This window comes from Oncorhynchus mykiss, chromosome 3, assembly GCF_057628025.1.
Source record: "Oncorhynchus mykiss isolate SJ-2025 chromosome 3, ASM5762802v1, whole genome shotgun sequence".
Classification (NCBI taxonomy): domain Eukaryota; kingdom Metazoa; phylum Chordata; class Actinopteri; order Salmoniformes; family Salmonidae; genus Oncorhynchus; species Oncorhynchus mykiss.
Window position 1 is genome coordinate 2,678,410 of NC_143024.1, and position 22,070 is coordinate 2,700,479.

General features: G+C 48.6%; 1 non-coding gene across 1 annotated transcript; it reads right to left on the reverse strand.

The window, feature by feature from the left end:
* Positions 1 to 2,858: 2,858 nt before the first annotated feature.
* On the reverse strand, positions 2,859 to 3,049 carry LOC149984264 (U2 spliceosomal RNA). The gene has a single exon (XR_016494994.1). It is a non-coding gene; the product is annotated as a U2 spliceosomal RNA (small nuclear RNA).
* Positions 3,050 to 22,070: the final 19,021 nt, after the last annotated feature.

Sequence of the window (22,070 nt, forward strand, 5' to 3'; positions counted from 1 at the left end):
AACTCTCTTCCTGGAGATCTACTGTCCTGTGGGTTTTCAGTACAACCCTCTTCCTGGAGATCTACTGTCCTGTGGGTTTTCAGTCCAACTCTCTTCCTGGAGATCTACTGTCCTGTGGGTTTTCAGTACAACCCTCTCCCTGGAGATCTACTGTCCTGTGGGTTTTCAGTACAACCCTCTCCCTGGAGATCTACTGTCCTGTGGGTTTTCAGTACAACCCTCTTCCTGGAGATCTACTGTCCTGTGGGTTTTCAGTCCAACCCTCTTCCTGGAGATCTACTGTCCTGTGGGTTTTCAGTCCAACTCTCTTCCTGGAGATCTACTGTCCTGTGGGTTTTCAGTACAACCCTCTTCCTGGAGATCTACTGTCCTGTGGGTTTTCAGTCCAACTCTCTTCCTGGAGATCTACTGTCCTGTGGGTTTTCAGTACAACCCTCTCCCTGGAGATCTACTGTCCTGTGGGTTTTCAGTACAACCCTCTTTCTGGAGATCTACTGTCCTGTGGGTTTTCAGTACAACCCTCTTCCTGGAGATCTACTGTCCTGTGGGTTTTCAGTACAACCCTCTGGGCAGCTCTGATCTACACTGAAGTGGATTTAAGGGATCGCAGCTTTCTCCTGGATTCACCTGGTCAGTTTGTCATGGAAAGAGCAGGTGTTCCTAATGTTCTGTCCAGTCAGTGTATCGGCCTATAGGAACTCCTCATTGACCTGGTCAGTCTGTCATGGAAAGAGCAGGTGTTCCTAATGTTCTGTCCAGTCAGTGTATCGGCCTATAGGAACTCCTCATTGACCTGGTCAGTCTGTCATGGAAAGAGCAGGTGTTCCTAATGTTCTGTCCAGTCAGTGTATCGGCCTATAGGAACTCCTCATTAACCTGGTCAGTCTGTCATGGAAAGAGCAGGTTCTTTCTTTTGTATACTCTGTGTATTAGGTGCACCCGATCGGACCCCCCTTTGCCTCCAGAACAGCCTGAATTGTTTGTGGCATGGAAATGTTTGCTGAATTGGTATCAAGGGACCTAACGTGTGCCAGGAAAACATTCCCCACACCATTACACCACCAGCCTGTTCCGTTGACACCAGACAGGATGGGGGCCACGGACTCATGCTGCTAACGCCGAACCCTGTCATCAGCATGACGCAACAGGAACCAGGATTCGTTGGAGCAGACAATACTTTTCCACTCCTCAGTTGTCCAGTGTTGATGATCACGTGCCCACTGGAGCCTCTTCTTGTTGTTTTTATCTGATAGGAACCCGGTGTGGTCGTCTGCTGCAATAGCCCATCCGTGACAAGAACCTATGAGTTGTTTGCCCATTCTAATGTTCATTCAAACAGTAACTGAATGCCTTGATGCCTGTCTGCCTGCTTTATATAGCAAGCCATGGCCACATGACTCACTGTCTGATGGAGCAAACCATTTTCGTGAGTGGGATGGTGTACCTAATAAATTGCCTTGTTATTGTGTGTGTGTGTGTGTGTATATATATATATATATATATATTAATAATAATCGTGACATGGGCCTGTTTTAATGACTTTTGCACCATTTTTCTGTTGTCATAATAATCTGTATTAAGCATCTGACTGACCTACGACGATGGGCCGGTCCGGTTTTCTGATTGGCTGAGATGAGGTGGTGCACATTCACATTCAAGGTCAAAACGTGCCTCATCAAAGAGAATGATTCTGCTTTTAAGACAAATGGGAACAAACAAACAAAAACGGATCAATGTCAGTGATCTTCAGGTCCAACGGATCAATGTCAGTGATCTTCAGGTCCAACGGATCAATGTCTGTGATCTTCAGGTCCAACGGATCAATGTCAGTGATCTTCAGGTCCAACGGATCAATGTCAGTGATCTTCAGGTCCAACGGATCAATGTCAGTGATCTTCAGGTCCAACGGATCAATGTCAGTGATCTTCATTCAGGTCCAAAAAGTTAAAGCTTTGGAAAGATGCCGGAGTTTCTAACTTGGGAATTCCAAGTTGGTTGACCATTGAAAATTATATATTTTTTTTTCTGAGTTCCCAGTTATCTTGAATGCATTGGAAGTATTCAGACCATTTACTCAGTACTTTGTTGAAGCACCTTTGGCAGCGATGACAGCCTTGAGTCTTCTTGGGTATGATGCTACAGGCTTGGTACACCTGTATTTGGGGAGTTTCTACTCCTGGTGCGGTATGGACTGAAGCTGGTTGGTGATACCTGTTACCAGCATAAACTACCACCTAACCCAGGACAAGGAAAAACAAAACAACTATAATGATTTTCAACAAAAAAATAAATAGCCCAATTTCCCGGGCGCCCTCCGGCCTGCGATCGCTTCTCCGATCAACTGCAGCACTGTCAAAGACTACACTTGATCTGAGCCAAAAGGCCGAGAAGCGATCTACTTTATTACTTAGCTCGGTGTATATTTATATATATATATATACCACCTAACCCAGAGAAGCGATCTACTTTATTACTTAGCTCGGTGTATATTTATATATATATATATATATATCACCTAACCCAGAGAAGCGATCTACTTTATTACTTAGCTCTGTGTGTATATTTATAGATATATATATACCACCTAACCCAGAGAAGCGATCTACTTTATTACTTAGCTCTGTGTGTATATTTTTGATCATGCAATGTTGAGGAAAGTTTGCAAGTAAGTATCCCGTGCATGTGACGAAAAATCTTTGATTATAAGATGAACGAACCCCATTCCCAACAGCTTTCGTAGTCAATAAAACGGTGACCGATTTGACCAGCACTATCTTAGCCATCACTGTCATTGAAATGAAGTTGCTCAATGTTAAGATACAATATAGCAACTCCGTGTGATTTCTCTTTACAATGAAAGGGGGTGCACCGTTCCTGGAGGTACTGCAATACCAGGTCGATGCGTGGAGTGGACGGAGCAAGCCCCTATTCCATCTCCCTATTCCAAAAATCAATTTAATATATGGTCCCCAGATAGGGGACGTATCAGATATTAAACTGATAAGAACAGATACTACACTTGATCTTAGCCAAAAGGCCGAGAAGCGATACCCACAATGGTTTCGGGACGAAGTCGCCGTTCTCCGACACGTCAAATTCGAATATGTTTACGTCACAATGAGCTCTGTATGCTTTTTGTTTTCCATAAAAAATAGAATGCTTTCAATAAATGGTGACATGGAGGGGGAGTTGATCAACGCCAGGAATGACCACGTTCGACTGTTACAATGTAACACATTTGTAGGTTCTAAGAACACGTGGTCGTCCGCCCTCCAATCAGAAATGAGAGAAAGAGTTGTTAAGTTAAAACCAGATCAACAGCTAAATTGGAATAATAATTTATTACGTGTGTGTGGGGGGGGGGGGGCAATTTGGAGATAATAATGTTGACGTAACATTTAATCTTGTATCAAGTATATCTGGTAGCGTTGCTGCCACAAACGAACTGAAGCAATTGTCCACTTGGTGGTGCCAGAGTTCCACCGACCGTCGCTTTTTCCTGGTTGTCCTGTGTGGTACAGAAAAATGCATTTCAATATTGAACCACTTGACTTCAAGACATCGTCAACGAAAATAACGTGACCAATAAAAATAGCCTCTCTTTTGTAGACTTACTCAGTCACTATAACTAACTTCATAAAATGCCATTAGGCCTAATGAAGATACAATATATGTAAGTTACTTGATTGGTGTCTTGTGAATCAACCTGTATGCGCATTAAAGTTGAATATTTCCCCTGTATTATAGGATAATAAATAACCTGGTAGTTTCCACATTTAATGAGCCCTACATTAACCACATTGAATGAGCCCTACATTAACCACATTTAATGAGCCCTACATTAACCACATTTAATGAGCCCTACATTAACCACATTTAATGAGCCCTACATTAACCACATTTAATGAGCCCTACATTAACCACATTTAATGAGCCCTACATTAACCACATTTAATGAGCCCTACATTAACCACATTTAATGAGCCCTACATTAAACACATTTAATCGATGTCAGCTTTGCCAACGCCAGCTTCCTGAGGGAGTTCTGGGGGAAACTCCAGAACGCCCTGAACACCCAGGGGTCCCTCACAGCGATGTTTGAGGTGACCAAGCTGACGGATAATAGCATTAAAAACCGTCATTGTCCGTATGTACAATGAAACCGTACAGCCGGAGGACGTTGCAGTATGGCTGGGCAGGTACTGCAACGTGAAGGGTCTTCTGATCCAGGTAAAAGACCTCGATGGGATCTGGACAGGGGCCTGGAGGGTCACTGTCCAGCAAAGGGAGGACCCTGGGGGCTATGGTGGGTTGAAAGCCATCCCATCCACCATAGTCCTCGGAGAGAACAGGGGCCATGTTCACTACCAGGACCAGCCCAAGCTGTGCCGTAAGTGTGGTGAACATGGCCACCTTGCAGACGCCTGTCAGAAGGTCGTCTGCATGAAGTGCCGGGAGGTGGGCCACCGCTACGAGTCGTGTAACCTCTGTGGCGAGCGGTCCCACCTCATCTGCGACTGCCCCTCCTCCTGGGCCAACAGGGTCAAGGCAGGAGGGAGGGAGTGGGCGGCCACGGACCGGGATTTCGGTAGTGGTGCCGGTAGTGGTGGTGGAGGAGGCAGTAGTGGAGCCGGTCGTGGTGGAGGCAGTAGTGGAGCCGGTAGTGGTGGTGGAGGAGGCAGTAGTGGAGCCGGTCGTGGTGGAGGCAGTAGTGGAGCCGGTCGTGGTGGAGGCAGTAGTGGAGCCGGTAGTGGTGGTGGAGGAGGCCGTAGTGGAGCCGGTGGTGGCGGAGGAGGAGGCAGTAGTGGAGCCGGTGTTGGTGGTGGAGGAGGCAGTAGTGGAGCCGGTAGTGGTGGTGGAGGAGGCAGTAGTGGAGCCGGTAGTGGTGGTGGAGGAGGCAGTAGTGGAGCCGGTCGTGGTGGAGGCAGTAGTGGAGCCGGTAGTGGTGGTGGAGGAGGCAGTAGTGGAGCCGGTCGTGGTGGAGGCAGTAGTGGAGCCGGTCGTGGTGGAGGCAGTAGTGGAGCCGGTAGTGGTGGTGGAGGAGGCCGTAGTGGAGCCGGTGGTGGCGGAGGAGGAGGCAGTAGTGGAGCCGGTGTTGGTGGTGGAGGAGGCAGTAGTGGAGCCGGTAGTGGTGGTGGAGGAGGCAGTAGTGGAGCCGGTAGTGGTGGTGGAGGAGGCAGTAGTGGAGCCGGTAGTGGTGGTGGAGGAGGCAGTAGTGGAGCCGGTGGTGGTGGTGGAGGAGGAGGCAGTAGTGGAGCCGGTAGTGGTGGTGGAGGAGGCAGTAGTGGAGCCGGTAGTGGTGGTGGAGGAGGCAGTAGTGGAGCCGGTAGTGGTGGTGGAGGAGGCAGTAGTGGAGCCGGTGGTGGTGGTGGAGGAGGCAGTAGTGGAGCCGGTAGTGGTGGTGGAGGAGGCAGTAGTGGAGCCGGTGGTGGTGGTGGAGGAGGCAGTAGTGGAGCCGGTGGTGGTGGAGGAGGAGGCAGTAGTGGAGCCGGTGGTGGTGGTGGAGAAGGAGGCAGTAGTGGAGCCGGTGGTGATGGTGGAGGAGGCAGTAGTGGAGCCGGTAGTGGTGGTGGAGGAGGCAGTAGTGGAGCCGGTGGTGGTGGTGGAGGAGGCAGTAGTGGAGCCGGTGGTGGTGGAGGAGGCAGTAGTGGAGCCGGTGGTGGTGGTGGAGGAGGCAGTAGTGGAGCCGGTGGTGGTGGTGGAGGAGGCAGTAGTGGAGCCGGTGGTGGTGGTGGAGGAGGCAGTAGTGTGTGGAAATGACATGAGGAGGTCAGGCAATAAATGGGCCATAGGAGCGAATAATTACAATTTAGCAGATTAACACTGGAGTGATAGATGAGCAGATGATGATGTGTAAGTAGTGATACTGGTGAGCAAAAGAGCAGAAAGGTAAATAAAAACAGTATGGGGATGAGGTAGGTAAATTGGGTGGGCTATTTACAGATGGATTATGTACAGCTGCAGCGATTGGTTAGCTGCTCAGATAGCAGATGTTTAAAGTTAGTGAGGGAAATATAAGTCTCCAGCTTCAGTGATTTTTGCAATTTGTTCCAGTCATTGGCAGCAGAGAACTGGAAGGAAAGGCGGCCAAATAAGGTGTTTGTTTTGGGGATGACTAGTGAGATATACCTGCTGGAGTGCGTGCTACGGGTGAGTGTTGTTATCGTAACCAGTGAGCTGAGATAAGGTGGAGCTTTACCTAACATAGACTTATAGATGGCCTGGAGTAGCTGCTGCCTTGGCAGAAACTAATGGGGATCCATAATAAACCCCAGGAAGAATAGCTGCTGCCTTGGCAGAAACTAATGGGGATCCATAATAAATCCCAGGAAGAGTAGCTGCTGCCTTTGCAGAAACTAATGGGGATCCATAATAAACCCCAGAAAGAGTAGCTGCTGCCTTGGCAGAAACTAATGGGGGTCCATAATAAACCCCAGGAAGAGTAGCTGCTGCCTTGGCAGAAACTAATGGGGATCCATAATAAATCCCAGGAAGACTAGCTGCTGCCTTGGCAGGAACTAATGGGGATCCATAATAAACCCCAGGAAGAATAGCTGCTGCCATGGCAGAAACTAATGGGGTTCCATAATAAACCCCAGGAAGAGTAGCTGCTGCCTTGGCAGGAACTAATGGGGATCCATAATAAACCCCAGGAAGAGTAGCTGCTGCCTTGGCAGGAACTAATGGGGATCCATAATAAACCCCAGAAAGACTAGCTGCTGCCTTGGCAGGAACTAATGGGGATCCATAATAAACCCCAGGAAGAGTAGCTGCTGCCTTTGCAGAAACTAATGGGGATCCATAATAAACCCCAGAAAGAGTAGCTGCTGCCTTGGCAGAAACTAATGGGGGTCCATAATAAACCCCAGGAAGAGTAGCTGCTGCCTTGGCAGAAACTAATGGGGATCCATAATAAATCCCAGGAAGACTAGCTGCTGCCTTGGCAGGAACTAATGGGGATCCATAATAAACCCCAGGAAGAGTAGCTGCTGCCATGGCAGAAACTAATGGGGATCCATAATAAACCCCAGGAAGACTAGCTGCTGCCTTATCAGGAACTAATGGGGATCCATAATAAACCCCAGGAAGAGTAGCTGCTGCATTGGCAGGAACTAATGGGGTTCCATAATAAACCCCAGGAAGAGTAGTTGCTGCCTTGGCAGGAACTAATGGGGATCCATAATAAACCCCAGGAAGAATAGCTGCTGCCTTGGCAGAAACTAATGGGGATCCATAATAAATCCCAGGAAGAGTAGCTGCTGCCTTTGCAGAAACTAATGGGGATCCATAATAAACCCCAGAAAGAGTAGCTGCTGCCTTGGCAGAAACTAATGGGGGTCCATAATAAACCCCAGGAAGAGTAGCTGCTGCCTTGGCAGAAACTAATGGGGATCCATAATAAATCCCAGGAAGACTAGCTGCTGCCTTGGCAGGAACTAATGGGGATCCATAATAAACCCCAGGAAGAATAGCTGCTGCCATGGCAGAAACTAATGGGGTTCCATAATAAACCCCAGGAAGAGTAGCTGCTGCCTTGGCAGGAACTAATGGGGATCCATAATAAACCCCAGGAAGAGTAGCTGCTGCCTTGGCAGGAACTAATGGGGATCCATAATAAACCCCAGAAAGACTAGCTGCTGCCTTGGCAGGAACTAATGGGGATCCATAATAAACCCCAGGAAGAGTAGCTGCTGCCTTTGCAGAAACTAATGGGGATCCATAATAAACCCCAGAAAGAGTAGCTGCTGCCTTGGCAGAAACTAATGGGGGTCCATAATAAACCCCAGGAAGAGTAGCTGCTGCCTTGGCAGAAACTAATGGGGATCCATAATAAATCCCAGGAAGACTAGCTGCTGCCTTGGCAGGAACTAATGGGGATCCATAATAAACCCCAGGAAGAGTAGCTGCTGCCATGGCAGAAACTAATGGGGATCCATAATAAACCCCAGGAAGACTAGCTGCTGCCTTATCAGGAACTAATGGGGATCCATAATAAACCCCAGGAAGAGTAGCTGCTGCATTGGCAGGAACTAATGGGGTTCCATAATAAACCCCAGGAAGAGTAGTTGCTGCCTTGGCAGGAACTAATGGGGATCCATAATAAACCCCAAGAAGAGTAGCTGCTGCATTGGCAGGAACTAATGGGGTTCCATAATAAACCCCAGGAAGAGTAGCTGCTGCCTTGGCAGGAACTAATGGGGATCCATAATAAACCCCAGGAAGAGTAGCTGCTGCCTTGGCAGGAACTAATGGGGATCCATAATAAACCCCAGAAAGACTAGCTGCTGCCTTGGCAGGAACTAATGGGGATCCATAATAAACCCCAGGAAGACTAGCTGCTGCCTTGGCAGGAACTAATGGGGATCCATAATAAACCCCAGGAAGACTAGCTGCTGCCTTGGCAGGAACCAATGGGGATCCATAATAAACCTCAGGAAGAGTAGCTGCTGCCTTGGCAGGAACTAATGGGGGTCCATAATAAACCCCAGGAAGAGTAGCTGCTGCCTTGGCAGGAACTATTGGGAATCCATAATAAACCCAGGAAGAGTAGCTGCTGCCCTGGCAGGAACTAATGGGGATCCATAATAAACCACAGGAAGAGTAGCTGCTGTCTTGGCAGGAACTAATGGGGGTCAATAATAAACCCCAGGAAGAGTAGCTGCTGCCTTGGCAGGAACTAATGGGGATCCATAATAAACTCCAGGAAGACTAGCTGCTGCCTTGGCAGGAACTAATGGGGATCCATACTAAACCACAGGAAGAGTAGCTGCTGTCTTGGCAGGAACTAATGGGGATCCATAATAAACCCCAGGAAGACTAGCTGCTGCCTTATCAGGAACTAATGGGGTTCCATAATAAACCTCAGGAAGAGTAGCTGCTGCCTTGGCAGGAACTAATGGGGATCCATAATAAACCCCAGGAAGACTAGCTGCTGCCTTGGCAGGAACTAATGGGGATCCATAATAAACCCCAGGAAGAGTAGCTGCTGCCTTGGCAGGAACTAATGGGGATCCATAATAAACCCCATGAAGAGTAGCTGCTGCCTTGGCAGGAACCAATGGGGATCCATAATAAACCTCAGGAAGAGTAGCTGCTGCCTTGGCAGGAACTAATGGGGGTCCATAATAAACCCCAGGAAGAGTAGCTGCTGCCTTGGCAGGAACTAATGGGAATCCATAATAAACCCAGGAAGAGTAGCTGCTGCCCTGGCAGGAACTAATGGGGATCCATAATAAACCACAGGAAGAGTAGCTGCTGTCTTGGCAGGAACTAATGGGGGTCAATAATAAACCCCAGGAAGAGTAGCTGCTGCCTTGGCAGGAACTAATGGGGATCCATAATAAACTCCAGGAAGACTAGCTGCTGCCTTGGCAGGAACTAATGGGGATCCATACTAAACCACAGGAAGAGTAGCTGCTGTCTTGGCAGGAACTAATGGGGATCCATAATAAACCCCAGGAAGACTAGCTGCTGCCTTATCAGGAACTAATGGGGTTCCATAATAAACCTCAGGAAGAGTAGCTGCTGCCTTGGCAGGAACTAATGGGGATCCATAATAAACACCAGGAAGACTAGCTGCTGCCTTGGCAGGAACTAATGGGGATCCATAATAAACCCCAGGAAGAGTAGCTGCTGCCTTGGCAGGAACTAATGGGGATCCACAATAAACCCCAGGAAGAGTAGCTGCTGCCTTGGCAGGAACTAATGTGGATCCATAATAAACCCTAGGAAGAGTAGCTGCTGCCTTGGCAGGAACTAATAGGGATCCATAATAAACCCCAGGAAGACTAGCTGCTGCCTTGGCAGGAACTAATGGAAATCCATAATAAACCCCAGGAAGACTAGCTGCTGCCTTGGCAGGAACTAATGGGGTTCCATAATAAACCTCAGGAAGAGTAGCTGCTGCCTTGGCAGGAACTAATGGGGATCCATAATAAACCCCAGGAAGACTAGCTGCTGCCTTGGCAGGAACTAATGGGGATCCATAATAAACCCCAAGAAGAGTAGCTGCTGCCTTGGCATGAACTAAAGGGGATCCATAATAAACCCCAGGAAAAGTAGCTGCAGCCTTGGCAGGAACTAATGGGGATCCATAATAAACCCCAGAAAGAGTAGCTGCTGCCTTGGCAGAACCTAATGGGGGTCCATAATAAACCCCAGGAAGAGTTGCTGCTGCCTTGGCAGAAACTAATGGGGATCCATAATAAACCCCAGGAAGACTAGCTGCTGCCTTGGCAGGAACTAATGGGGATCCATAATAAACCCCAGGAAGAGTAGCTGCTGCCATGGCAGAAACTAATGGGGATCCATAATAAACCCCAGGAAGACTAGCTGCTGCCTTATCAGGAACTAATGGGGATCCATAATAAACCCCAGGAAGAGTAGCTGCTGCCTTGGCAGAAACTAATGGGGATCCATAATAAATCCCAGGAAGACTAGCTGCTGCCTTGGCAGGAACTAATGGGGATCCATAATAAACCCCAGGAAGAATAGCTGCTGCCATGGCAGAAACTAATGGGGATCCATAATAAACCCCAGGAAGACTAGCTGCTGCCTTATCAGGAACTAATGGGGATCCATAATAAACCCCAGGAAGAGTAGCTGCTGCATTGGCAGGAACTAATGGGGTTCCATAATAAACCCCAGGAAGAGTAGTTGCTGCCTTGGCAGGAACTAATGGGGATCCATAATAAACCCCAAGAAGAGTAGCTGCTGCCTTGGCAGGAACTAATGGGGTTCCATAATAAACCCCAGGAAGAGTAGCTGCTGCCTTGGCAGGAACTAATGGGGATCCATAATAAACCCCAGGAAGAGTAGCTGCTGCCTTGGCAGGAACTAATGGGGATCCATAATAAACCCCAGAAAGACTAGCTGCTGCCTTGGCAGGAACTAATGGGGATCCATAATAAACCCCAGGAAGACTAGCTGCTGCCTTGGCAGGAACTAATGGGGATCCATAATAAACCCCAGGAAGACTAGCTGCTGCCTTGGCAGGAACCAATGGGGATCCATAATAAACCTCAGGAAGAGTAGCTGCTGCCTTGGCAGGAACTAATGGGGGTCCATAATAAACCCCAGGAAGAGTAGCTGCAGCCTTGGCAGGAACTAATGGGAATCCATAATAAACCCAGGAAGAGTAGCTGCTGCCCTGGCAGGAACTAATGGGGATCCATAATAAACCACAGGAAGAGTAGCTGCTGTCTTGGCAGGAACTAATGGGGGTCAATAATAAACCCCAGGAAGAGTAGCTGCTGCCTTGGCAGGAACTAATGGGGATCCATAATAAACTCCAGGAAGAGTAGCTGCTGCCTTGGCAGGAACTAATGGGGATCCATACTAAACCACAGGAAGAGTAGCTGCTGTCTTGGCAGGAACTAATGGGGATCCATAATAAACCCCAGGAAGACTAGCTGCTGCCTTGGCAGGAACTAATGGGGATTCATAATAAACCACGGGAAGAGTAGCTGCTGTCTTGGCAGGAACTAATGGGGATCCATAATAAACCCCAGGAAGACTAGCTGCTGCCTTGGCAGGAACTAATGGGGATCCATAATAAACCCCAGGAAGAGTAGCTGCTGCCTTGGCAGAAACTAATGGGGATCCATAATAAACCCCAGGAAGACTAGCTGCTGCCTTATCAGGAACTAATGGGGTTCCATAATAAACCCCAGGAAGAGTAGCTGCTGCCTTGGCAGGAACTAATGGGGATCCATAATAAACCCCAGGAAGAGTAGCTGCTGCCTTGGCAGGAACTAATGGGGATCCATAATAAACCCCAGAAAGACTAGCTGCTGCCTTGGCAGGAACTAATGGGGATCCATAATAAACCCCAGGAAGACTAGCTGCTGCCTTGGCAGGAACTAATGGGGATCCATAATAAACCCCAGGAAGACTAGCTGCTGCCTTGGCAGGAACCAATGGGGATCCATAATAAACCTCAGGAAGAGTAGCTGCTGCCTTGGCAGGAACTAATGGGGGTCCATAATAAACCCCAGGAAGAGTAGCTGCTGCCTTGGCAGGAACTATTGGGAATCCATAATAAACCCAGGAAGAGTAGCTGCTGCCCTGGCAGGAACTAATGGGGATCCATAATAAACCACAGGAAGAGTAGCTGCTGTCTTGGCAGGAACTAATGGGGGTCAATAATAAACCCCAGGAAGAGTAGCTGCTGCCTTGGCAGGAACTAATGGGGATCCATAATAAACTCCAGGAAGACTAGCTGCTGCCTTGGCAGGAACTAATGGGGATCCATACTAAACCACAGGAAGAGTAGCTGCTGTCTTGGCAGGAACTAATGGGGATCCATAATAAACCCCAGGAAGACTAGCTGCTGCCTTATCAGGAACTAATGGGGTTCCATAATAAACCTCAGGAAGAGTAGCTGCTGCCTTGGCAGGAACTAATGGGGATCCATAATAAACCCCAGGAAGACTAGCTGCTGCCTTGGCAGGAACTAATGGGGATCCATAATAAACCCCAGGAAGAGTAGCTGCTGCCTTGGCAGGAACTAATGGGGATCCATAATAAACCCCATGAAGAGTAGCTGCTGCCTTGGCAGGAACCAATGGGGATCCATAATAAACCTCAGGAAGAGTAGCTGCTGCCTTGGCAGGAACTAATGGGGGTCCATAATAAACCCCAGGAAGAGTAGCTGCTGCCTTGGCAGGAACTAATGGGAATCCATAATAAACCCAGGAAGAGTAGCTGCTGCCCTGGCAGGAACTAATGGGGATCCATAATAAACCACAGGAAGAGTAGCTGCTGTCTTGGCAGGAACTAATGGGGGTCAATAATAAACCCCAGGAAGAGTAGCTGCTGCCTTGGCAGGAACTAATGGGGATCCATAATAAACTCCAGGAAGACTAGCTGCTGCCTTGGCAGGAACTAATGGGGATCCATACTAAACCACAGGAAGAGTAGCTGCTGTCTTGGCAGGAACTAATGGGGATCCATAATAAACCCCAGGAAGACTAGCTGCTGCCTTATCAGGAACTAATGGGGTTCCATAATAAACCTCAGGAAGAGTAGCTGCTGCCTTGGCAGGAACTAATGGGGATCCATAATAAACACCAGGAAGACTAGCTGCTGCCTTGGCAGGAACTAATGGGGATCCATAATAAACCCCAGGAAGAGTAGCTGCTGCCTTGGCAGGAACTAATGGGGATCCACAATAAACCCCAGGAAGAGTAGCTGCTGCCTTGGCAGGAACTAATGTGGATCCATAATAAATCCCAGGAAGACTAGCTGCTGCCTTGGCAGGAACTAATGGGGATCCATAATAAACCCCAGGAAGAATAGCTGCTGCCATGGCAGAAACTAATGGGGATCCATAATAAACCCCAGGAAGACTAGCTGCTGCCTTATCAGGAACTAATGGGGATCCATAATAAACCCCAGGAAGAGTAGCTGCTGCATTGGCAGGAACTAATGGGGTTCCATAATAAACCCCAGGAAGAGTAGTTGCTGCCTTGGCAGGAACTAATGGGGATCCATAATAAACCCCAAGAAGAGTAGCTGCTGCCTTGGCAGGAACTAATGGGGTTCCATAATAAACCCCAGGAAGAGTAGCTGCTGCCTTGGCAGGAACTAATGGGGATCCATAATAAACCCCAGGAAGAGTAGCTGCTGCCTTGGCAGGAACTAATGGGGATCCATAATAAACCCCAGAAAGACTAGCTGCTGCCTTGGCAGGAACTAATGGGGATCCATAATAAACCCCAGGAAGACTAGCTGCTGCCTTGGCAGGAACTAATGGGGATCCATAATAAACCCCAGGAAGACTAGCTGCTGCCTTGGCAGGAACCAATGGGGATCCATAATAAACCTCAGGAAGAGTAGCTGCTGCCTTGGCAGGAACTAATGGGGGTCCATAATAAACCCCAGGAAGAGTAGCTGCAGCCTTGGCAGGAACTAATGGGAATCCATAATAAACCCAGGAAGAGTAGCTGCTGCCCTGGCAGGAACTAATGGGGATCCATAATAAACCACAGGAAGAGTAGCTGCTGTCTTGGCAGGAACTAATGGGGGTCAATAATAAACCCCAGGAAGAGTAGCTGCTGCCTTGGCAGGAACTAATGGGGATCCATAATAAACTCCAGGAAGAGTAGCTGCTGCCTTGGCAGGAACTAATGGGGATCCATACTAAACCACAGGAAGAGTAGCTGCTGTCTTGGCAGGAACTAATGGGGATCCATAATAAACCCCAGGAAGACTAGCTGCTGCCTTGGCAGGAACTAATGGGGATTCATAATAAACCACGGGAAGAGTAGCTGCTGTCTTGGCAGGAACTAATGGGGATCCATAATAAACCCCAGGAAGACTAGCTGCTGCCTTGGCAGGAACTAATGGGGATCCATAATAAACCCCAGGAAGAGTAGCTGCTGCCTTGGCAGAAACTAATGGGGATCCATAATAAACCCCAGGAAGACTAGCTGCTGCCTTATCAGGAACTAATGGGGTTCCATAATAAACCCCAGGAAGAGTAGCTGCTGCCTTGGCAGGAACTAATGGGGATCCATAATAAACCCCAGGAAGAGTAGCTGCTGCCTTGGCAGGAACTAATGGGGATCCATAATAAACCCCAGAAAGACTAGCTGCTGCCTTGGCAGGAACTAATGGGGATCCATAATAAACCCCAGGAAGACTAGCTGCTGCCTTGGCAGGAACTAATGGGGATCCATAATAAACCCCAGGAAGACTAGCTGCTGCCTTGGCAGGAACCAATGGGGATCCATAATAAACCTCAGGAAGAGTAGCTGCTGCCTTGGCAGGAACTAATGGGGGTCCATAATAAACCCCAGGAAGAGTAGCTGCTGCCTTGGCAGGAACTATTGGGAATCCATAATAAACCCAGGAAGAGTAGCTGCTGCCCTGGCAGGAACTAATGGGGATCCATAATAAACCACAGGAAGAGTAGCTGCTGTCTTGGCAGGAACTAATGGGGGTCAATAATAAACCCCAGGAAGAGTAGCTGCTGCCTTGGCAGGAACTAATGGGGATCCATAATAAACTCCAGGAAGACTAGCTGCTGCCTTGGCAGGAACTAATGGGGATCCATACTAAACCACAGGAAGAGTAGCTGCTGTCTTGGCAGGAACTAATGGGGATCCATAATAAACCCCAGGAAGACTAGCTGCTGCCTTATCAGGAACTAATGGGGTTCCATAATAAACCTCAGGAAGAGTAGCTGCTGCCTTGGCAGGAACTAATGGGGATCCATAATAAACCCCAGGAAGACTAGCTGCTGCCTTGGCAGGAACTAATGGGGATCCATAATAAACCCCAGGAAGAGTAGCTGCTGCCTTGGCAGGAACTAATGGGGATCCATAATAAACCCCATGAAGAGTAGCTGCTGCCTTGGCAGGAACCAATGGGGATCCATAATAAACCTCAGGAAGAGTAGCTGCTGCCTTGGCAGGAACTAATGGGGGTCCATAATAAACCCCAGGAAGAGTAGCTGCTGCCTTGGCAGGAACTAATGGGAATCCATAATAAACCCAGGAAGAGTAGCTGCTGCCCTGGCAGGAACTAATGGGGATCCATAATAAACCACAGGAAGAGTAGCTGCTGTCTTGGCAGGAACTAATGGGGGTCAATAATAAACCCCAGGAAGAGTAGCTGCTGCCTTGGCAGGAACTAATGGGGATCCATAATAAACTCCAGGAAGACTAGCTGCTGCCTTGGCAGGAACTAATGGGGATCCATACTAAACCACAGGAAGAGTAGCTGCTGTCTTGGCAGGAACTAATGGGGATCCATAATAAACCCCAGGAAGACTAGCTGCTGCCTTATCAGGAACTAATGGGGTTCCATAATAAACCTCAGGAAGAGTAGCTGCTGCCTTGGCAGGAACTAATGGGGATCCATAATAAACACCAGGAAGACTAGCTGCTGCCTTGGCAGGAACTAATGGGGATCCATAATAAACCCCAGGAAGAGTAGCTGCTGCCTTGGCAGGAACTAATGGGGATCCACAATAAACCCCAGGAAGAGTAGCTGCTGCCTTGGCAGGAACTAATGTGGATCCATAATAAACCCTAGGAAGAGTAGCTGCTGCCTTGGCAGGAACTAATGGGGATCCATAATAAACCCCAGGAAGACTAGCTGCTGCCTTGGCAGGAACTAATGGAAATCCATAATAAACCCCAGGAAGACTAGCTGCTGCCTTGGCAGGAACTAATGGGGTTCCATAATAAACCTCAGGAAGAGTAGCTGCTGCCTTGGCAGGAACTAATGGGGATCCATAATAAACCCCAGGAAGACTAGCTGCTGCCTTGGCAGGAACTAATGGGGATCCATAATAAACCCCAAGAAGAGTAGCTGCTGCCTTGGCATGAACTAAAGGGGATCCATAATAAACCCCAGGAAAAGTAGCTGCAGCCTTGGCAGGAACTAATGGGGATCCATAATAAACCCCAGAAAGAGTAGCTGCTGCCTTGGCAGAACCTAATGGGGGTCCATAATAAACCCCAGGAAGAGTTGCTGCTGCCTTGGCAGAAACTAATGGGGATCCATAATAAACCCCAGGAAGACTAGCTGCTGCCTTGGCAGGAACTAATGGGGATCCATAATAAACCCCAGGAAGAGTAGCTGCTGCCATGGCAGAAACTAATGGGGATCCATAATAAACCCCAGGAAGACTAGCTGCTGCCTTATCAGGAACTAATGGGGATCCATAATAAACCCCAGGAAGAGTAGCTGCTGCCTTGGCAGAAACTAATGGGGATCCATAATAAATCCCAGGAAGACTAGCTGCTGCCTTGGCAGGAACTAATGGGGATCCATAATAAACCCCAGGAAGAATAGCTGCTGCCATGGCAGAAACTAATGGGGATCCATAATAAACCCCAGGAAGACTAGCTGCTGCCTTATCAGGAACTAATGGGGATCCATAATAAACCCCAGGAAGAGTAGCTGCTGCATTGGCAGGAACTAATGGGGTTCCATAATAAACCCCAGGAAGAGTAGTTGCTGCCTTGGCAGGAACTAATGGGGATCCATAATAAACCCCAAGAAGAGTAGCTGCTGCCTTGGCAGGAACTAATGGGGTTCCATAATAAACCCCAGGAAGAGTAGCTGCTGCCTTGGCAGGAACTAATGGGGATCCATAATAAACCCCAGGAAGAGTAGCTGCTGCCTTGGCAGGAACTAATGGGGATCCATAATAAACCCCAGAAAGACTAGCTGCTGCCTTGGCAGGAACTAATGGGGATCCATAATAAACCCCAGGAAGACTAGCTGCTGCCTTGGCAGGAACTAATGGGGATCCATAATAAACCCCAGGAAGACTAGCTGCTGCCTTGGCAGGAACCAATGGGGATCCATAATAAACCTCAGGAAGAGTAGCTGCTGCCTTGGCAGGAACTAATGGGGGTCCATAATAAACCCCAGGAAGAGTAGCTGCAGCCTTGGCAGGAACTAATGGGAATCCATAATAAACCCAGGAAGAGTAGCTGCTGCCCTGGCAGGAACTAATGGGGATCCATAATAAACCACAGGAAGAGTAGCTGCTGTCTTGGCAGGAACTAATGGGGGTCAATAATAAACCCCAGGAAGAGTAGCTGCTGCCTTGGCAGGAACTAATGGGGATCCATAATAAACTCCAGGAAGAGTAGCTGCTGCCTTGGCAGGAACTAATGGGGATTCATAATAAACCACGGGAAGAGTAGCTGCTGTCTTGGCAGGAACTAATGGGGATCCATAATAAACCCCAGGAAGACTAGCTGCTGCCTTGGCAGGAACTAATGGGGATCCATAATAAACCCCAGGAAGAGTAGCTGCTGCCTTGGCAGAAACTAATGGGGATCCATAATAAACCCCAGGAAGACTAGCTGCTGCCTTATCAGGAACTAATGGGGTTCCATAATAAACCCCAGGAAGAGTAGCTGCTGCCTTGGCAGGAACTAATGGGGATCCATAATAAACCCCAGGAAGAGTAGCTGCTGCCTTGGCAGGAACTAATGGGGATCCATAATAAACCCCAGAAAGACTAGCTGCTGCCTTGGCAGGAACTAATGGGGATCCATAATAAACCCCAGGAAGACTAGCTGCTGCCTTGGCAGGAACTATTGGGAATCCATAATAAACCCAGGAAGAGTAGCTGCTGCCCTGGCAGGAACTAATGGGGATCCATAATAAACCACGGGAAGAGTAGCTGCTGTCTTGGCAGGAACTAATGGGGATCCATAATAAACCCCAGGAAGACTAGCTGCTGCCTTGGCAGGAACTAATGGGGATCCATAATAAACCCCAGGAAGAGTAGCTGCTGCCTTGGCAGAAACTAATGGGGATCCATAATAAACCCCAGGAAGACTAGCTGCTGCCTTATCAGGAACTAATGGGGTTCCATAATAAACCCCAGGAAGAGTAGCTGCTGCCTTGGCAGGAACTAATGGGGATCCATAATAAACCAAAGGAAGAGTAGCTGCTGCCTTGGCAGGAACTAATGGGGATCCATAATAAACCCCAGAAAGACTAGCTGCTGCCTTGGCAGGAACTAATGGGGATCCATAATAAACCCCAGGAAGACTAGCTGCTGCCTTGGCAGGAACTAATGGGGATCCATAATAAACCCCAGGAAGACTAGCTGCTGCCTTGGCAGGAACCAATGGGGATCCATAATAAACCTCAGGAAGAGTAGCTGCTGCCTTGGCAGGAACTAATGGGGGTCCATAATAAACCCCAGGAAGAGTAGCTGCTGCCTTGGCAGGAACTATTGGGAATCCATAATAAACCCAGGAAGAGTAGCTGCTGCCCTGGCAGGAACTAATGGGGATCCATAATAAACCACAGGAAGAGTAGCTGCTGTCTTGGCAGGAACTAATGGGGGTCAATAATAAACCCCAGGAAGAGTAGCTGCTGCCTTGGCAGGAACTAATGGGGATCCATAATAAACTCCAGGAAGACTAGCTGCTGCCTTGGCAGGAACTAATGGGGATCCATACTAAACCACAGGAAGAGTAGCTGCTGTCTTGGCAGGAACTAATGGGGATCCATAATAAACCCCAGGAAGACTAGCTGCTGCCTTATCAGGAACTAATGGGGTTCCATAATAAACCTCAGGAAGAGTAGCTGCTGCCTTGGCAGGAACTAATGGGGATCCATAATAAACCCCAGGAAGACTAGCTGCTGCCTTGGCAGGAACTAATGGGGATCCATAATAAACCCCAGGAAGAGTAGCTGCTGCCTTGGCAGGAACTAATGGGGATCCATAATAAACCCCATGAAGAGTAGCTGCTGCCTTGGCAGGAACCAATGGGGATCCATAATAAACCTCAGGAAGAGTAGCTGCTGCCTTGGCAGGAACTAATGGGGGTCCATAATAAACCCCAGGAAGAGTAGCTGCTGCCTTGGCAGGAACTAATGGGAATCCATAATAAACCCAGGAAGAGTAGCTGCTGCCCTGGCAGGAACTAATGGGGATCCATAATAAACCACAGGAAGAGTAGCTGCTGTCTTGGCAGGAACTAATGGGGGTCAATAATAAACCCCAGGAAGAGTAGCTGCTGCCTTGGCAGGAACTAATGGGGATCCATAATAAACTCCAGGAAGACTAGCTGCTGCCTTGGCAGGAACTAATGGGGATCCATACTAAACCACAGGAAGAGTAGCTGCTGTCTTGGCAGGAACTAATGGGGATCCATAATAAACCCCAGGAAGACTAGCTGCTGCCTTATCAGGAACTAATGGGGTTCCATAATAAACCTCAGGAAGAGTAGCTGCTGCCTTGGCAGGAACTAATGGGGATCCATAATAAACACCAGGAAGACTAGCTGCTGCCTTGGCAGGAACTAATGGGGATCCATAATAAACCCCAGGAAGAGTAGCTGCTGCCTTGGCAGGAACTAATGGGGATCCACAATAAACCCCAGGAAGAGTAGCTGCTGCCTTGGCAGGAACTAATGTGGATCCATAATAAACCCTAGGAAGAGTAGCTGCTGCCTTGGCAGGAACTAATGGGGATCCATAATAAACCCCAGGAAGACTAGCTGCTGCCTTGGCAGGAACTAATGGAAATCCATAATAAACCCCAGGAAGACTAGCTGCTGCCTTGGCAGGAACTAATGGGGTTCCATAATAAACCTCAGGAAGAGTAGCTGCTGCCTTGGCAGGAACTAATGGGGATCCATAATAAACCCCAGGAAGACTAGCTGCTGCCTTGGCAGGAACTAATGGGGATCCATAATAAACCCCAAGAAGAGTAGCTGCTGCCTTGGCATGAACTAAAGGGGATCCATAATAAACCCCAGGAAAAGTAGCTGCAGCCTTGGCAGGAACTAATGGGGATCCATAATAAACCCCAGAAAGAGTAGCTGCTGCCTTGGCAGAACCTAATGGGGGTCCATAATAAACCCCAGGAAGAGTTGCTGCTGCCTTGGCAGAAACTAATGGGGATCCATAATAAACCCCAGGAAGACTAGCTGCTGCCTTGGCAGGAACTAATGGGGATCCATAATAAACCCCAGGAAGAGTAGCTGCTGCCATGGCAGAAACTAATGGGGATCCATAATAAACCCCAGGAAGACTAGCTGCTGCCTTATCAGGAACTAATGGGGATCCATAATAAACCCCAGGAAGAGTAGCTGCTGCCTTGGCAGAAACTAATGGGGATCCATAATAAATCCCAGGAAGACTAGCTGCTGCCTTGGCAGGAACTAATGGGGATCCATAATAAACCCCAGGAAGAATAGCTGCTGCCATGGCAGAAACTAATGGGGATCCATAATAAACCCCAGGAAGACTAGCTGCTGCCTTATCAGGAACTAATGGGGATCCATAATAAACCCCAGGAAGAGTAGCTGCTGCATTGGCAGGAACTAATGGGGTTCCATAATAAACCCCAGGAAGAGTAGTTGCTGCCTTGGCAGGAACTAATGGGGATCCATAATAAACCCCAAGAAGAGTAGCTGCTGCCTTGGCAGGAACTAATGGGGTTCCATAATAAACCCCAGGAAGAGTAGCTGCTGCCTTGGCAGGAACTAATGGGGATCCATAATAAACCCCAGGAAGAGTAGCTGCTGCCTTGGCAGGAACTAATGGGGATCCATAATAAACCCCAGAAAGACTAGCTGCTGCCTTGGCAGGAACTAATGGGGATCCATAATAAACCCCAGGAAGACTAGCTGCTGCCTTGGCAGGAACTAATGGGGATCCATAATAAACCCCAGGAAGACTAGCTGCTGCCTTGGCAGGAACCAATGGGGATCCATAATAAACCTCAGGAAGAGTAGCTGCTGCCTTGGCAGGAACTAATGGGGGTCCATAATAAACCCCAGGAAGAGTAGCTGCAGCCTTGGCAGGAACTAATGGGAATCCATAATAAACCCAGGAAGAGTAGCTGCTGCCCTGGCAGGAACTAATGGGGATCCATAATAAACCACAGGAAGAGTAGCTGCTGTCTTGGCAGGAACTAATGGGGGTCAATAATAAACCCCAGGAAGAGTAGCTGCTGCCTTGGCAGGAACTAATGGGGATCCATAATAAACTCCAGGAAGAGTAGCTGCTGCCTTGGCAGGAACTAATGGGGATCCATACTAAACCACAGGAAGAGTAGCTGCTGTCTTGGCAGGAACTAATGGGGATCCATAATAAACCCCAGGAAGACTAGCTGCTGCCTTGGCAGGAACTAATGGGGATTCATAATAAACCACGGGAAGAGTAGCTGCTGTCTTGGCAGGAACTAATGGGGATCCATAATAAACCTCAGGAAGAGTAGCTGCTGCCTTGGCAGGAACTAATGGGGGTCCATAATAAACCCCAGGAAGAGTAGCTGCAGCCTTGGCAGGAACTAATGGGAATCCATAATAAACCCAGGAAGAGTAGCTGCTGCCCTGGCAGGAACTAATGGGGATCCATAATAAACCACAGGAAGAGTAGCTGCTGTCTTGGCAGGAACTAATGGGGGTCAATAATAAACCCCAGGAAGAGTAGCTGCTGCCTTGGCAGGAACTAATGGGGATCCATAATAAACTCCAGGAAGAGTAGCTGCTGCCTTGGCAGGAACTAATGGGGATCCATACTAAACCACAGGAAGAGTAGCTGCTGTCTTGGCAGGAACTAATGGGGATCCA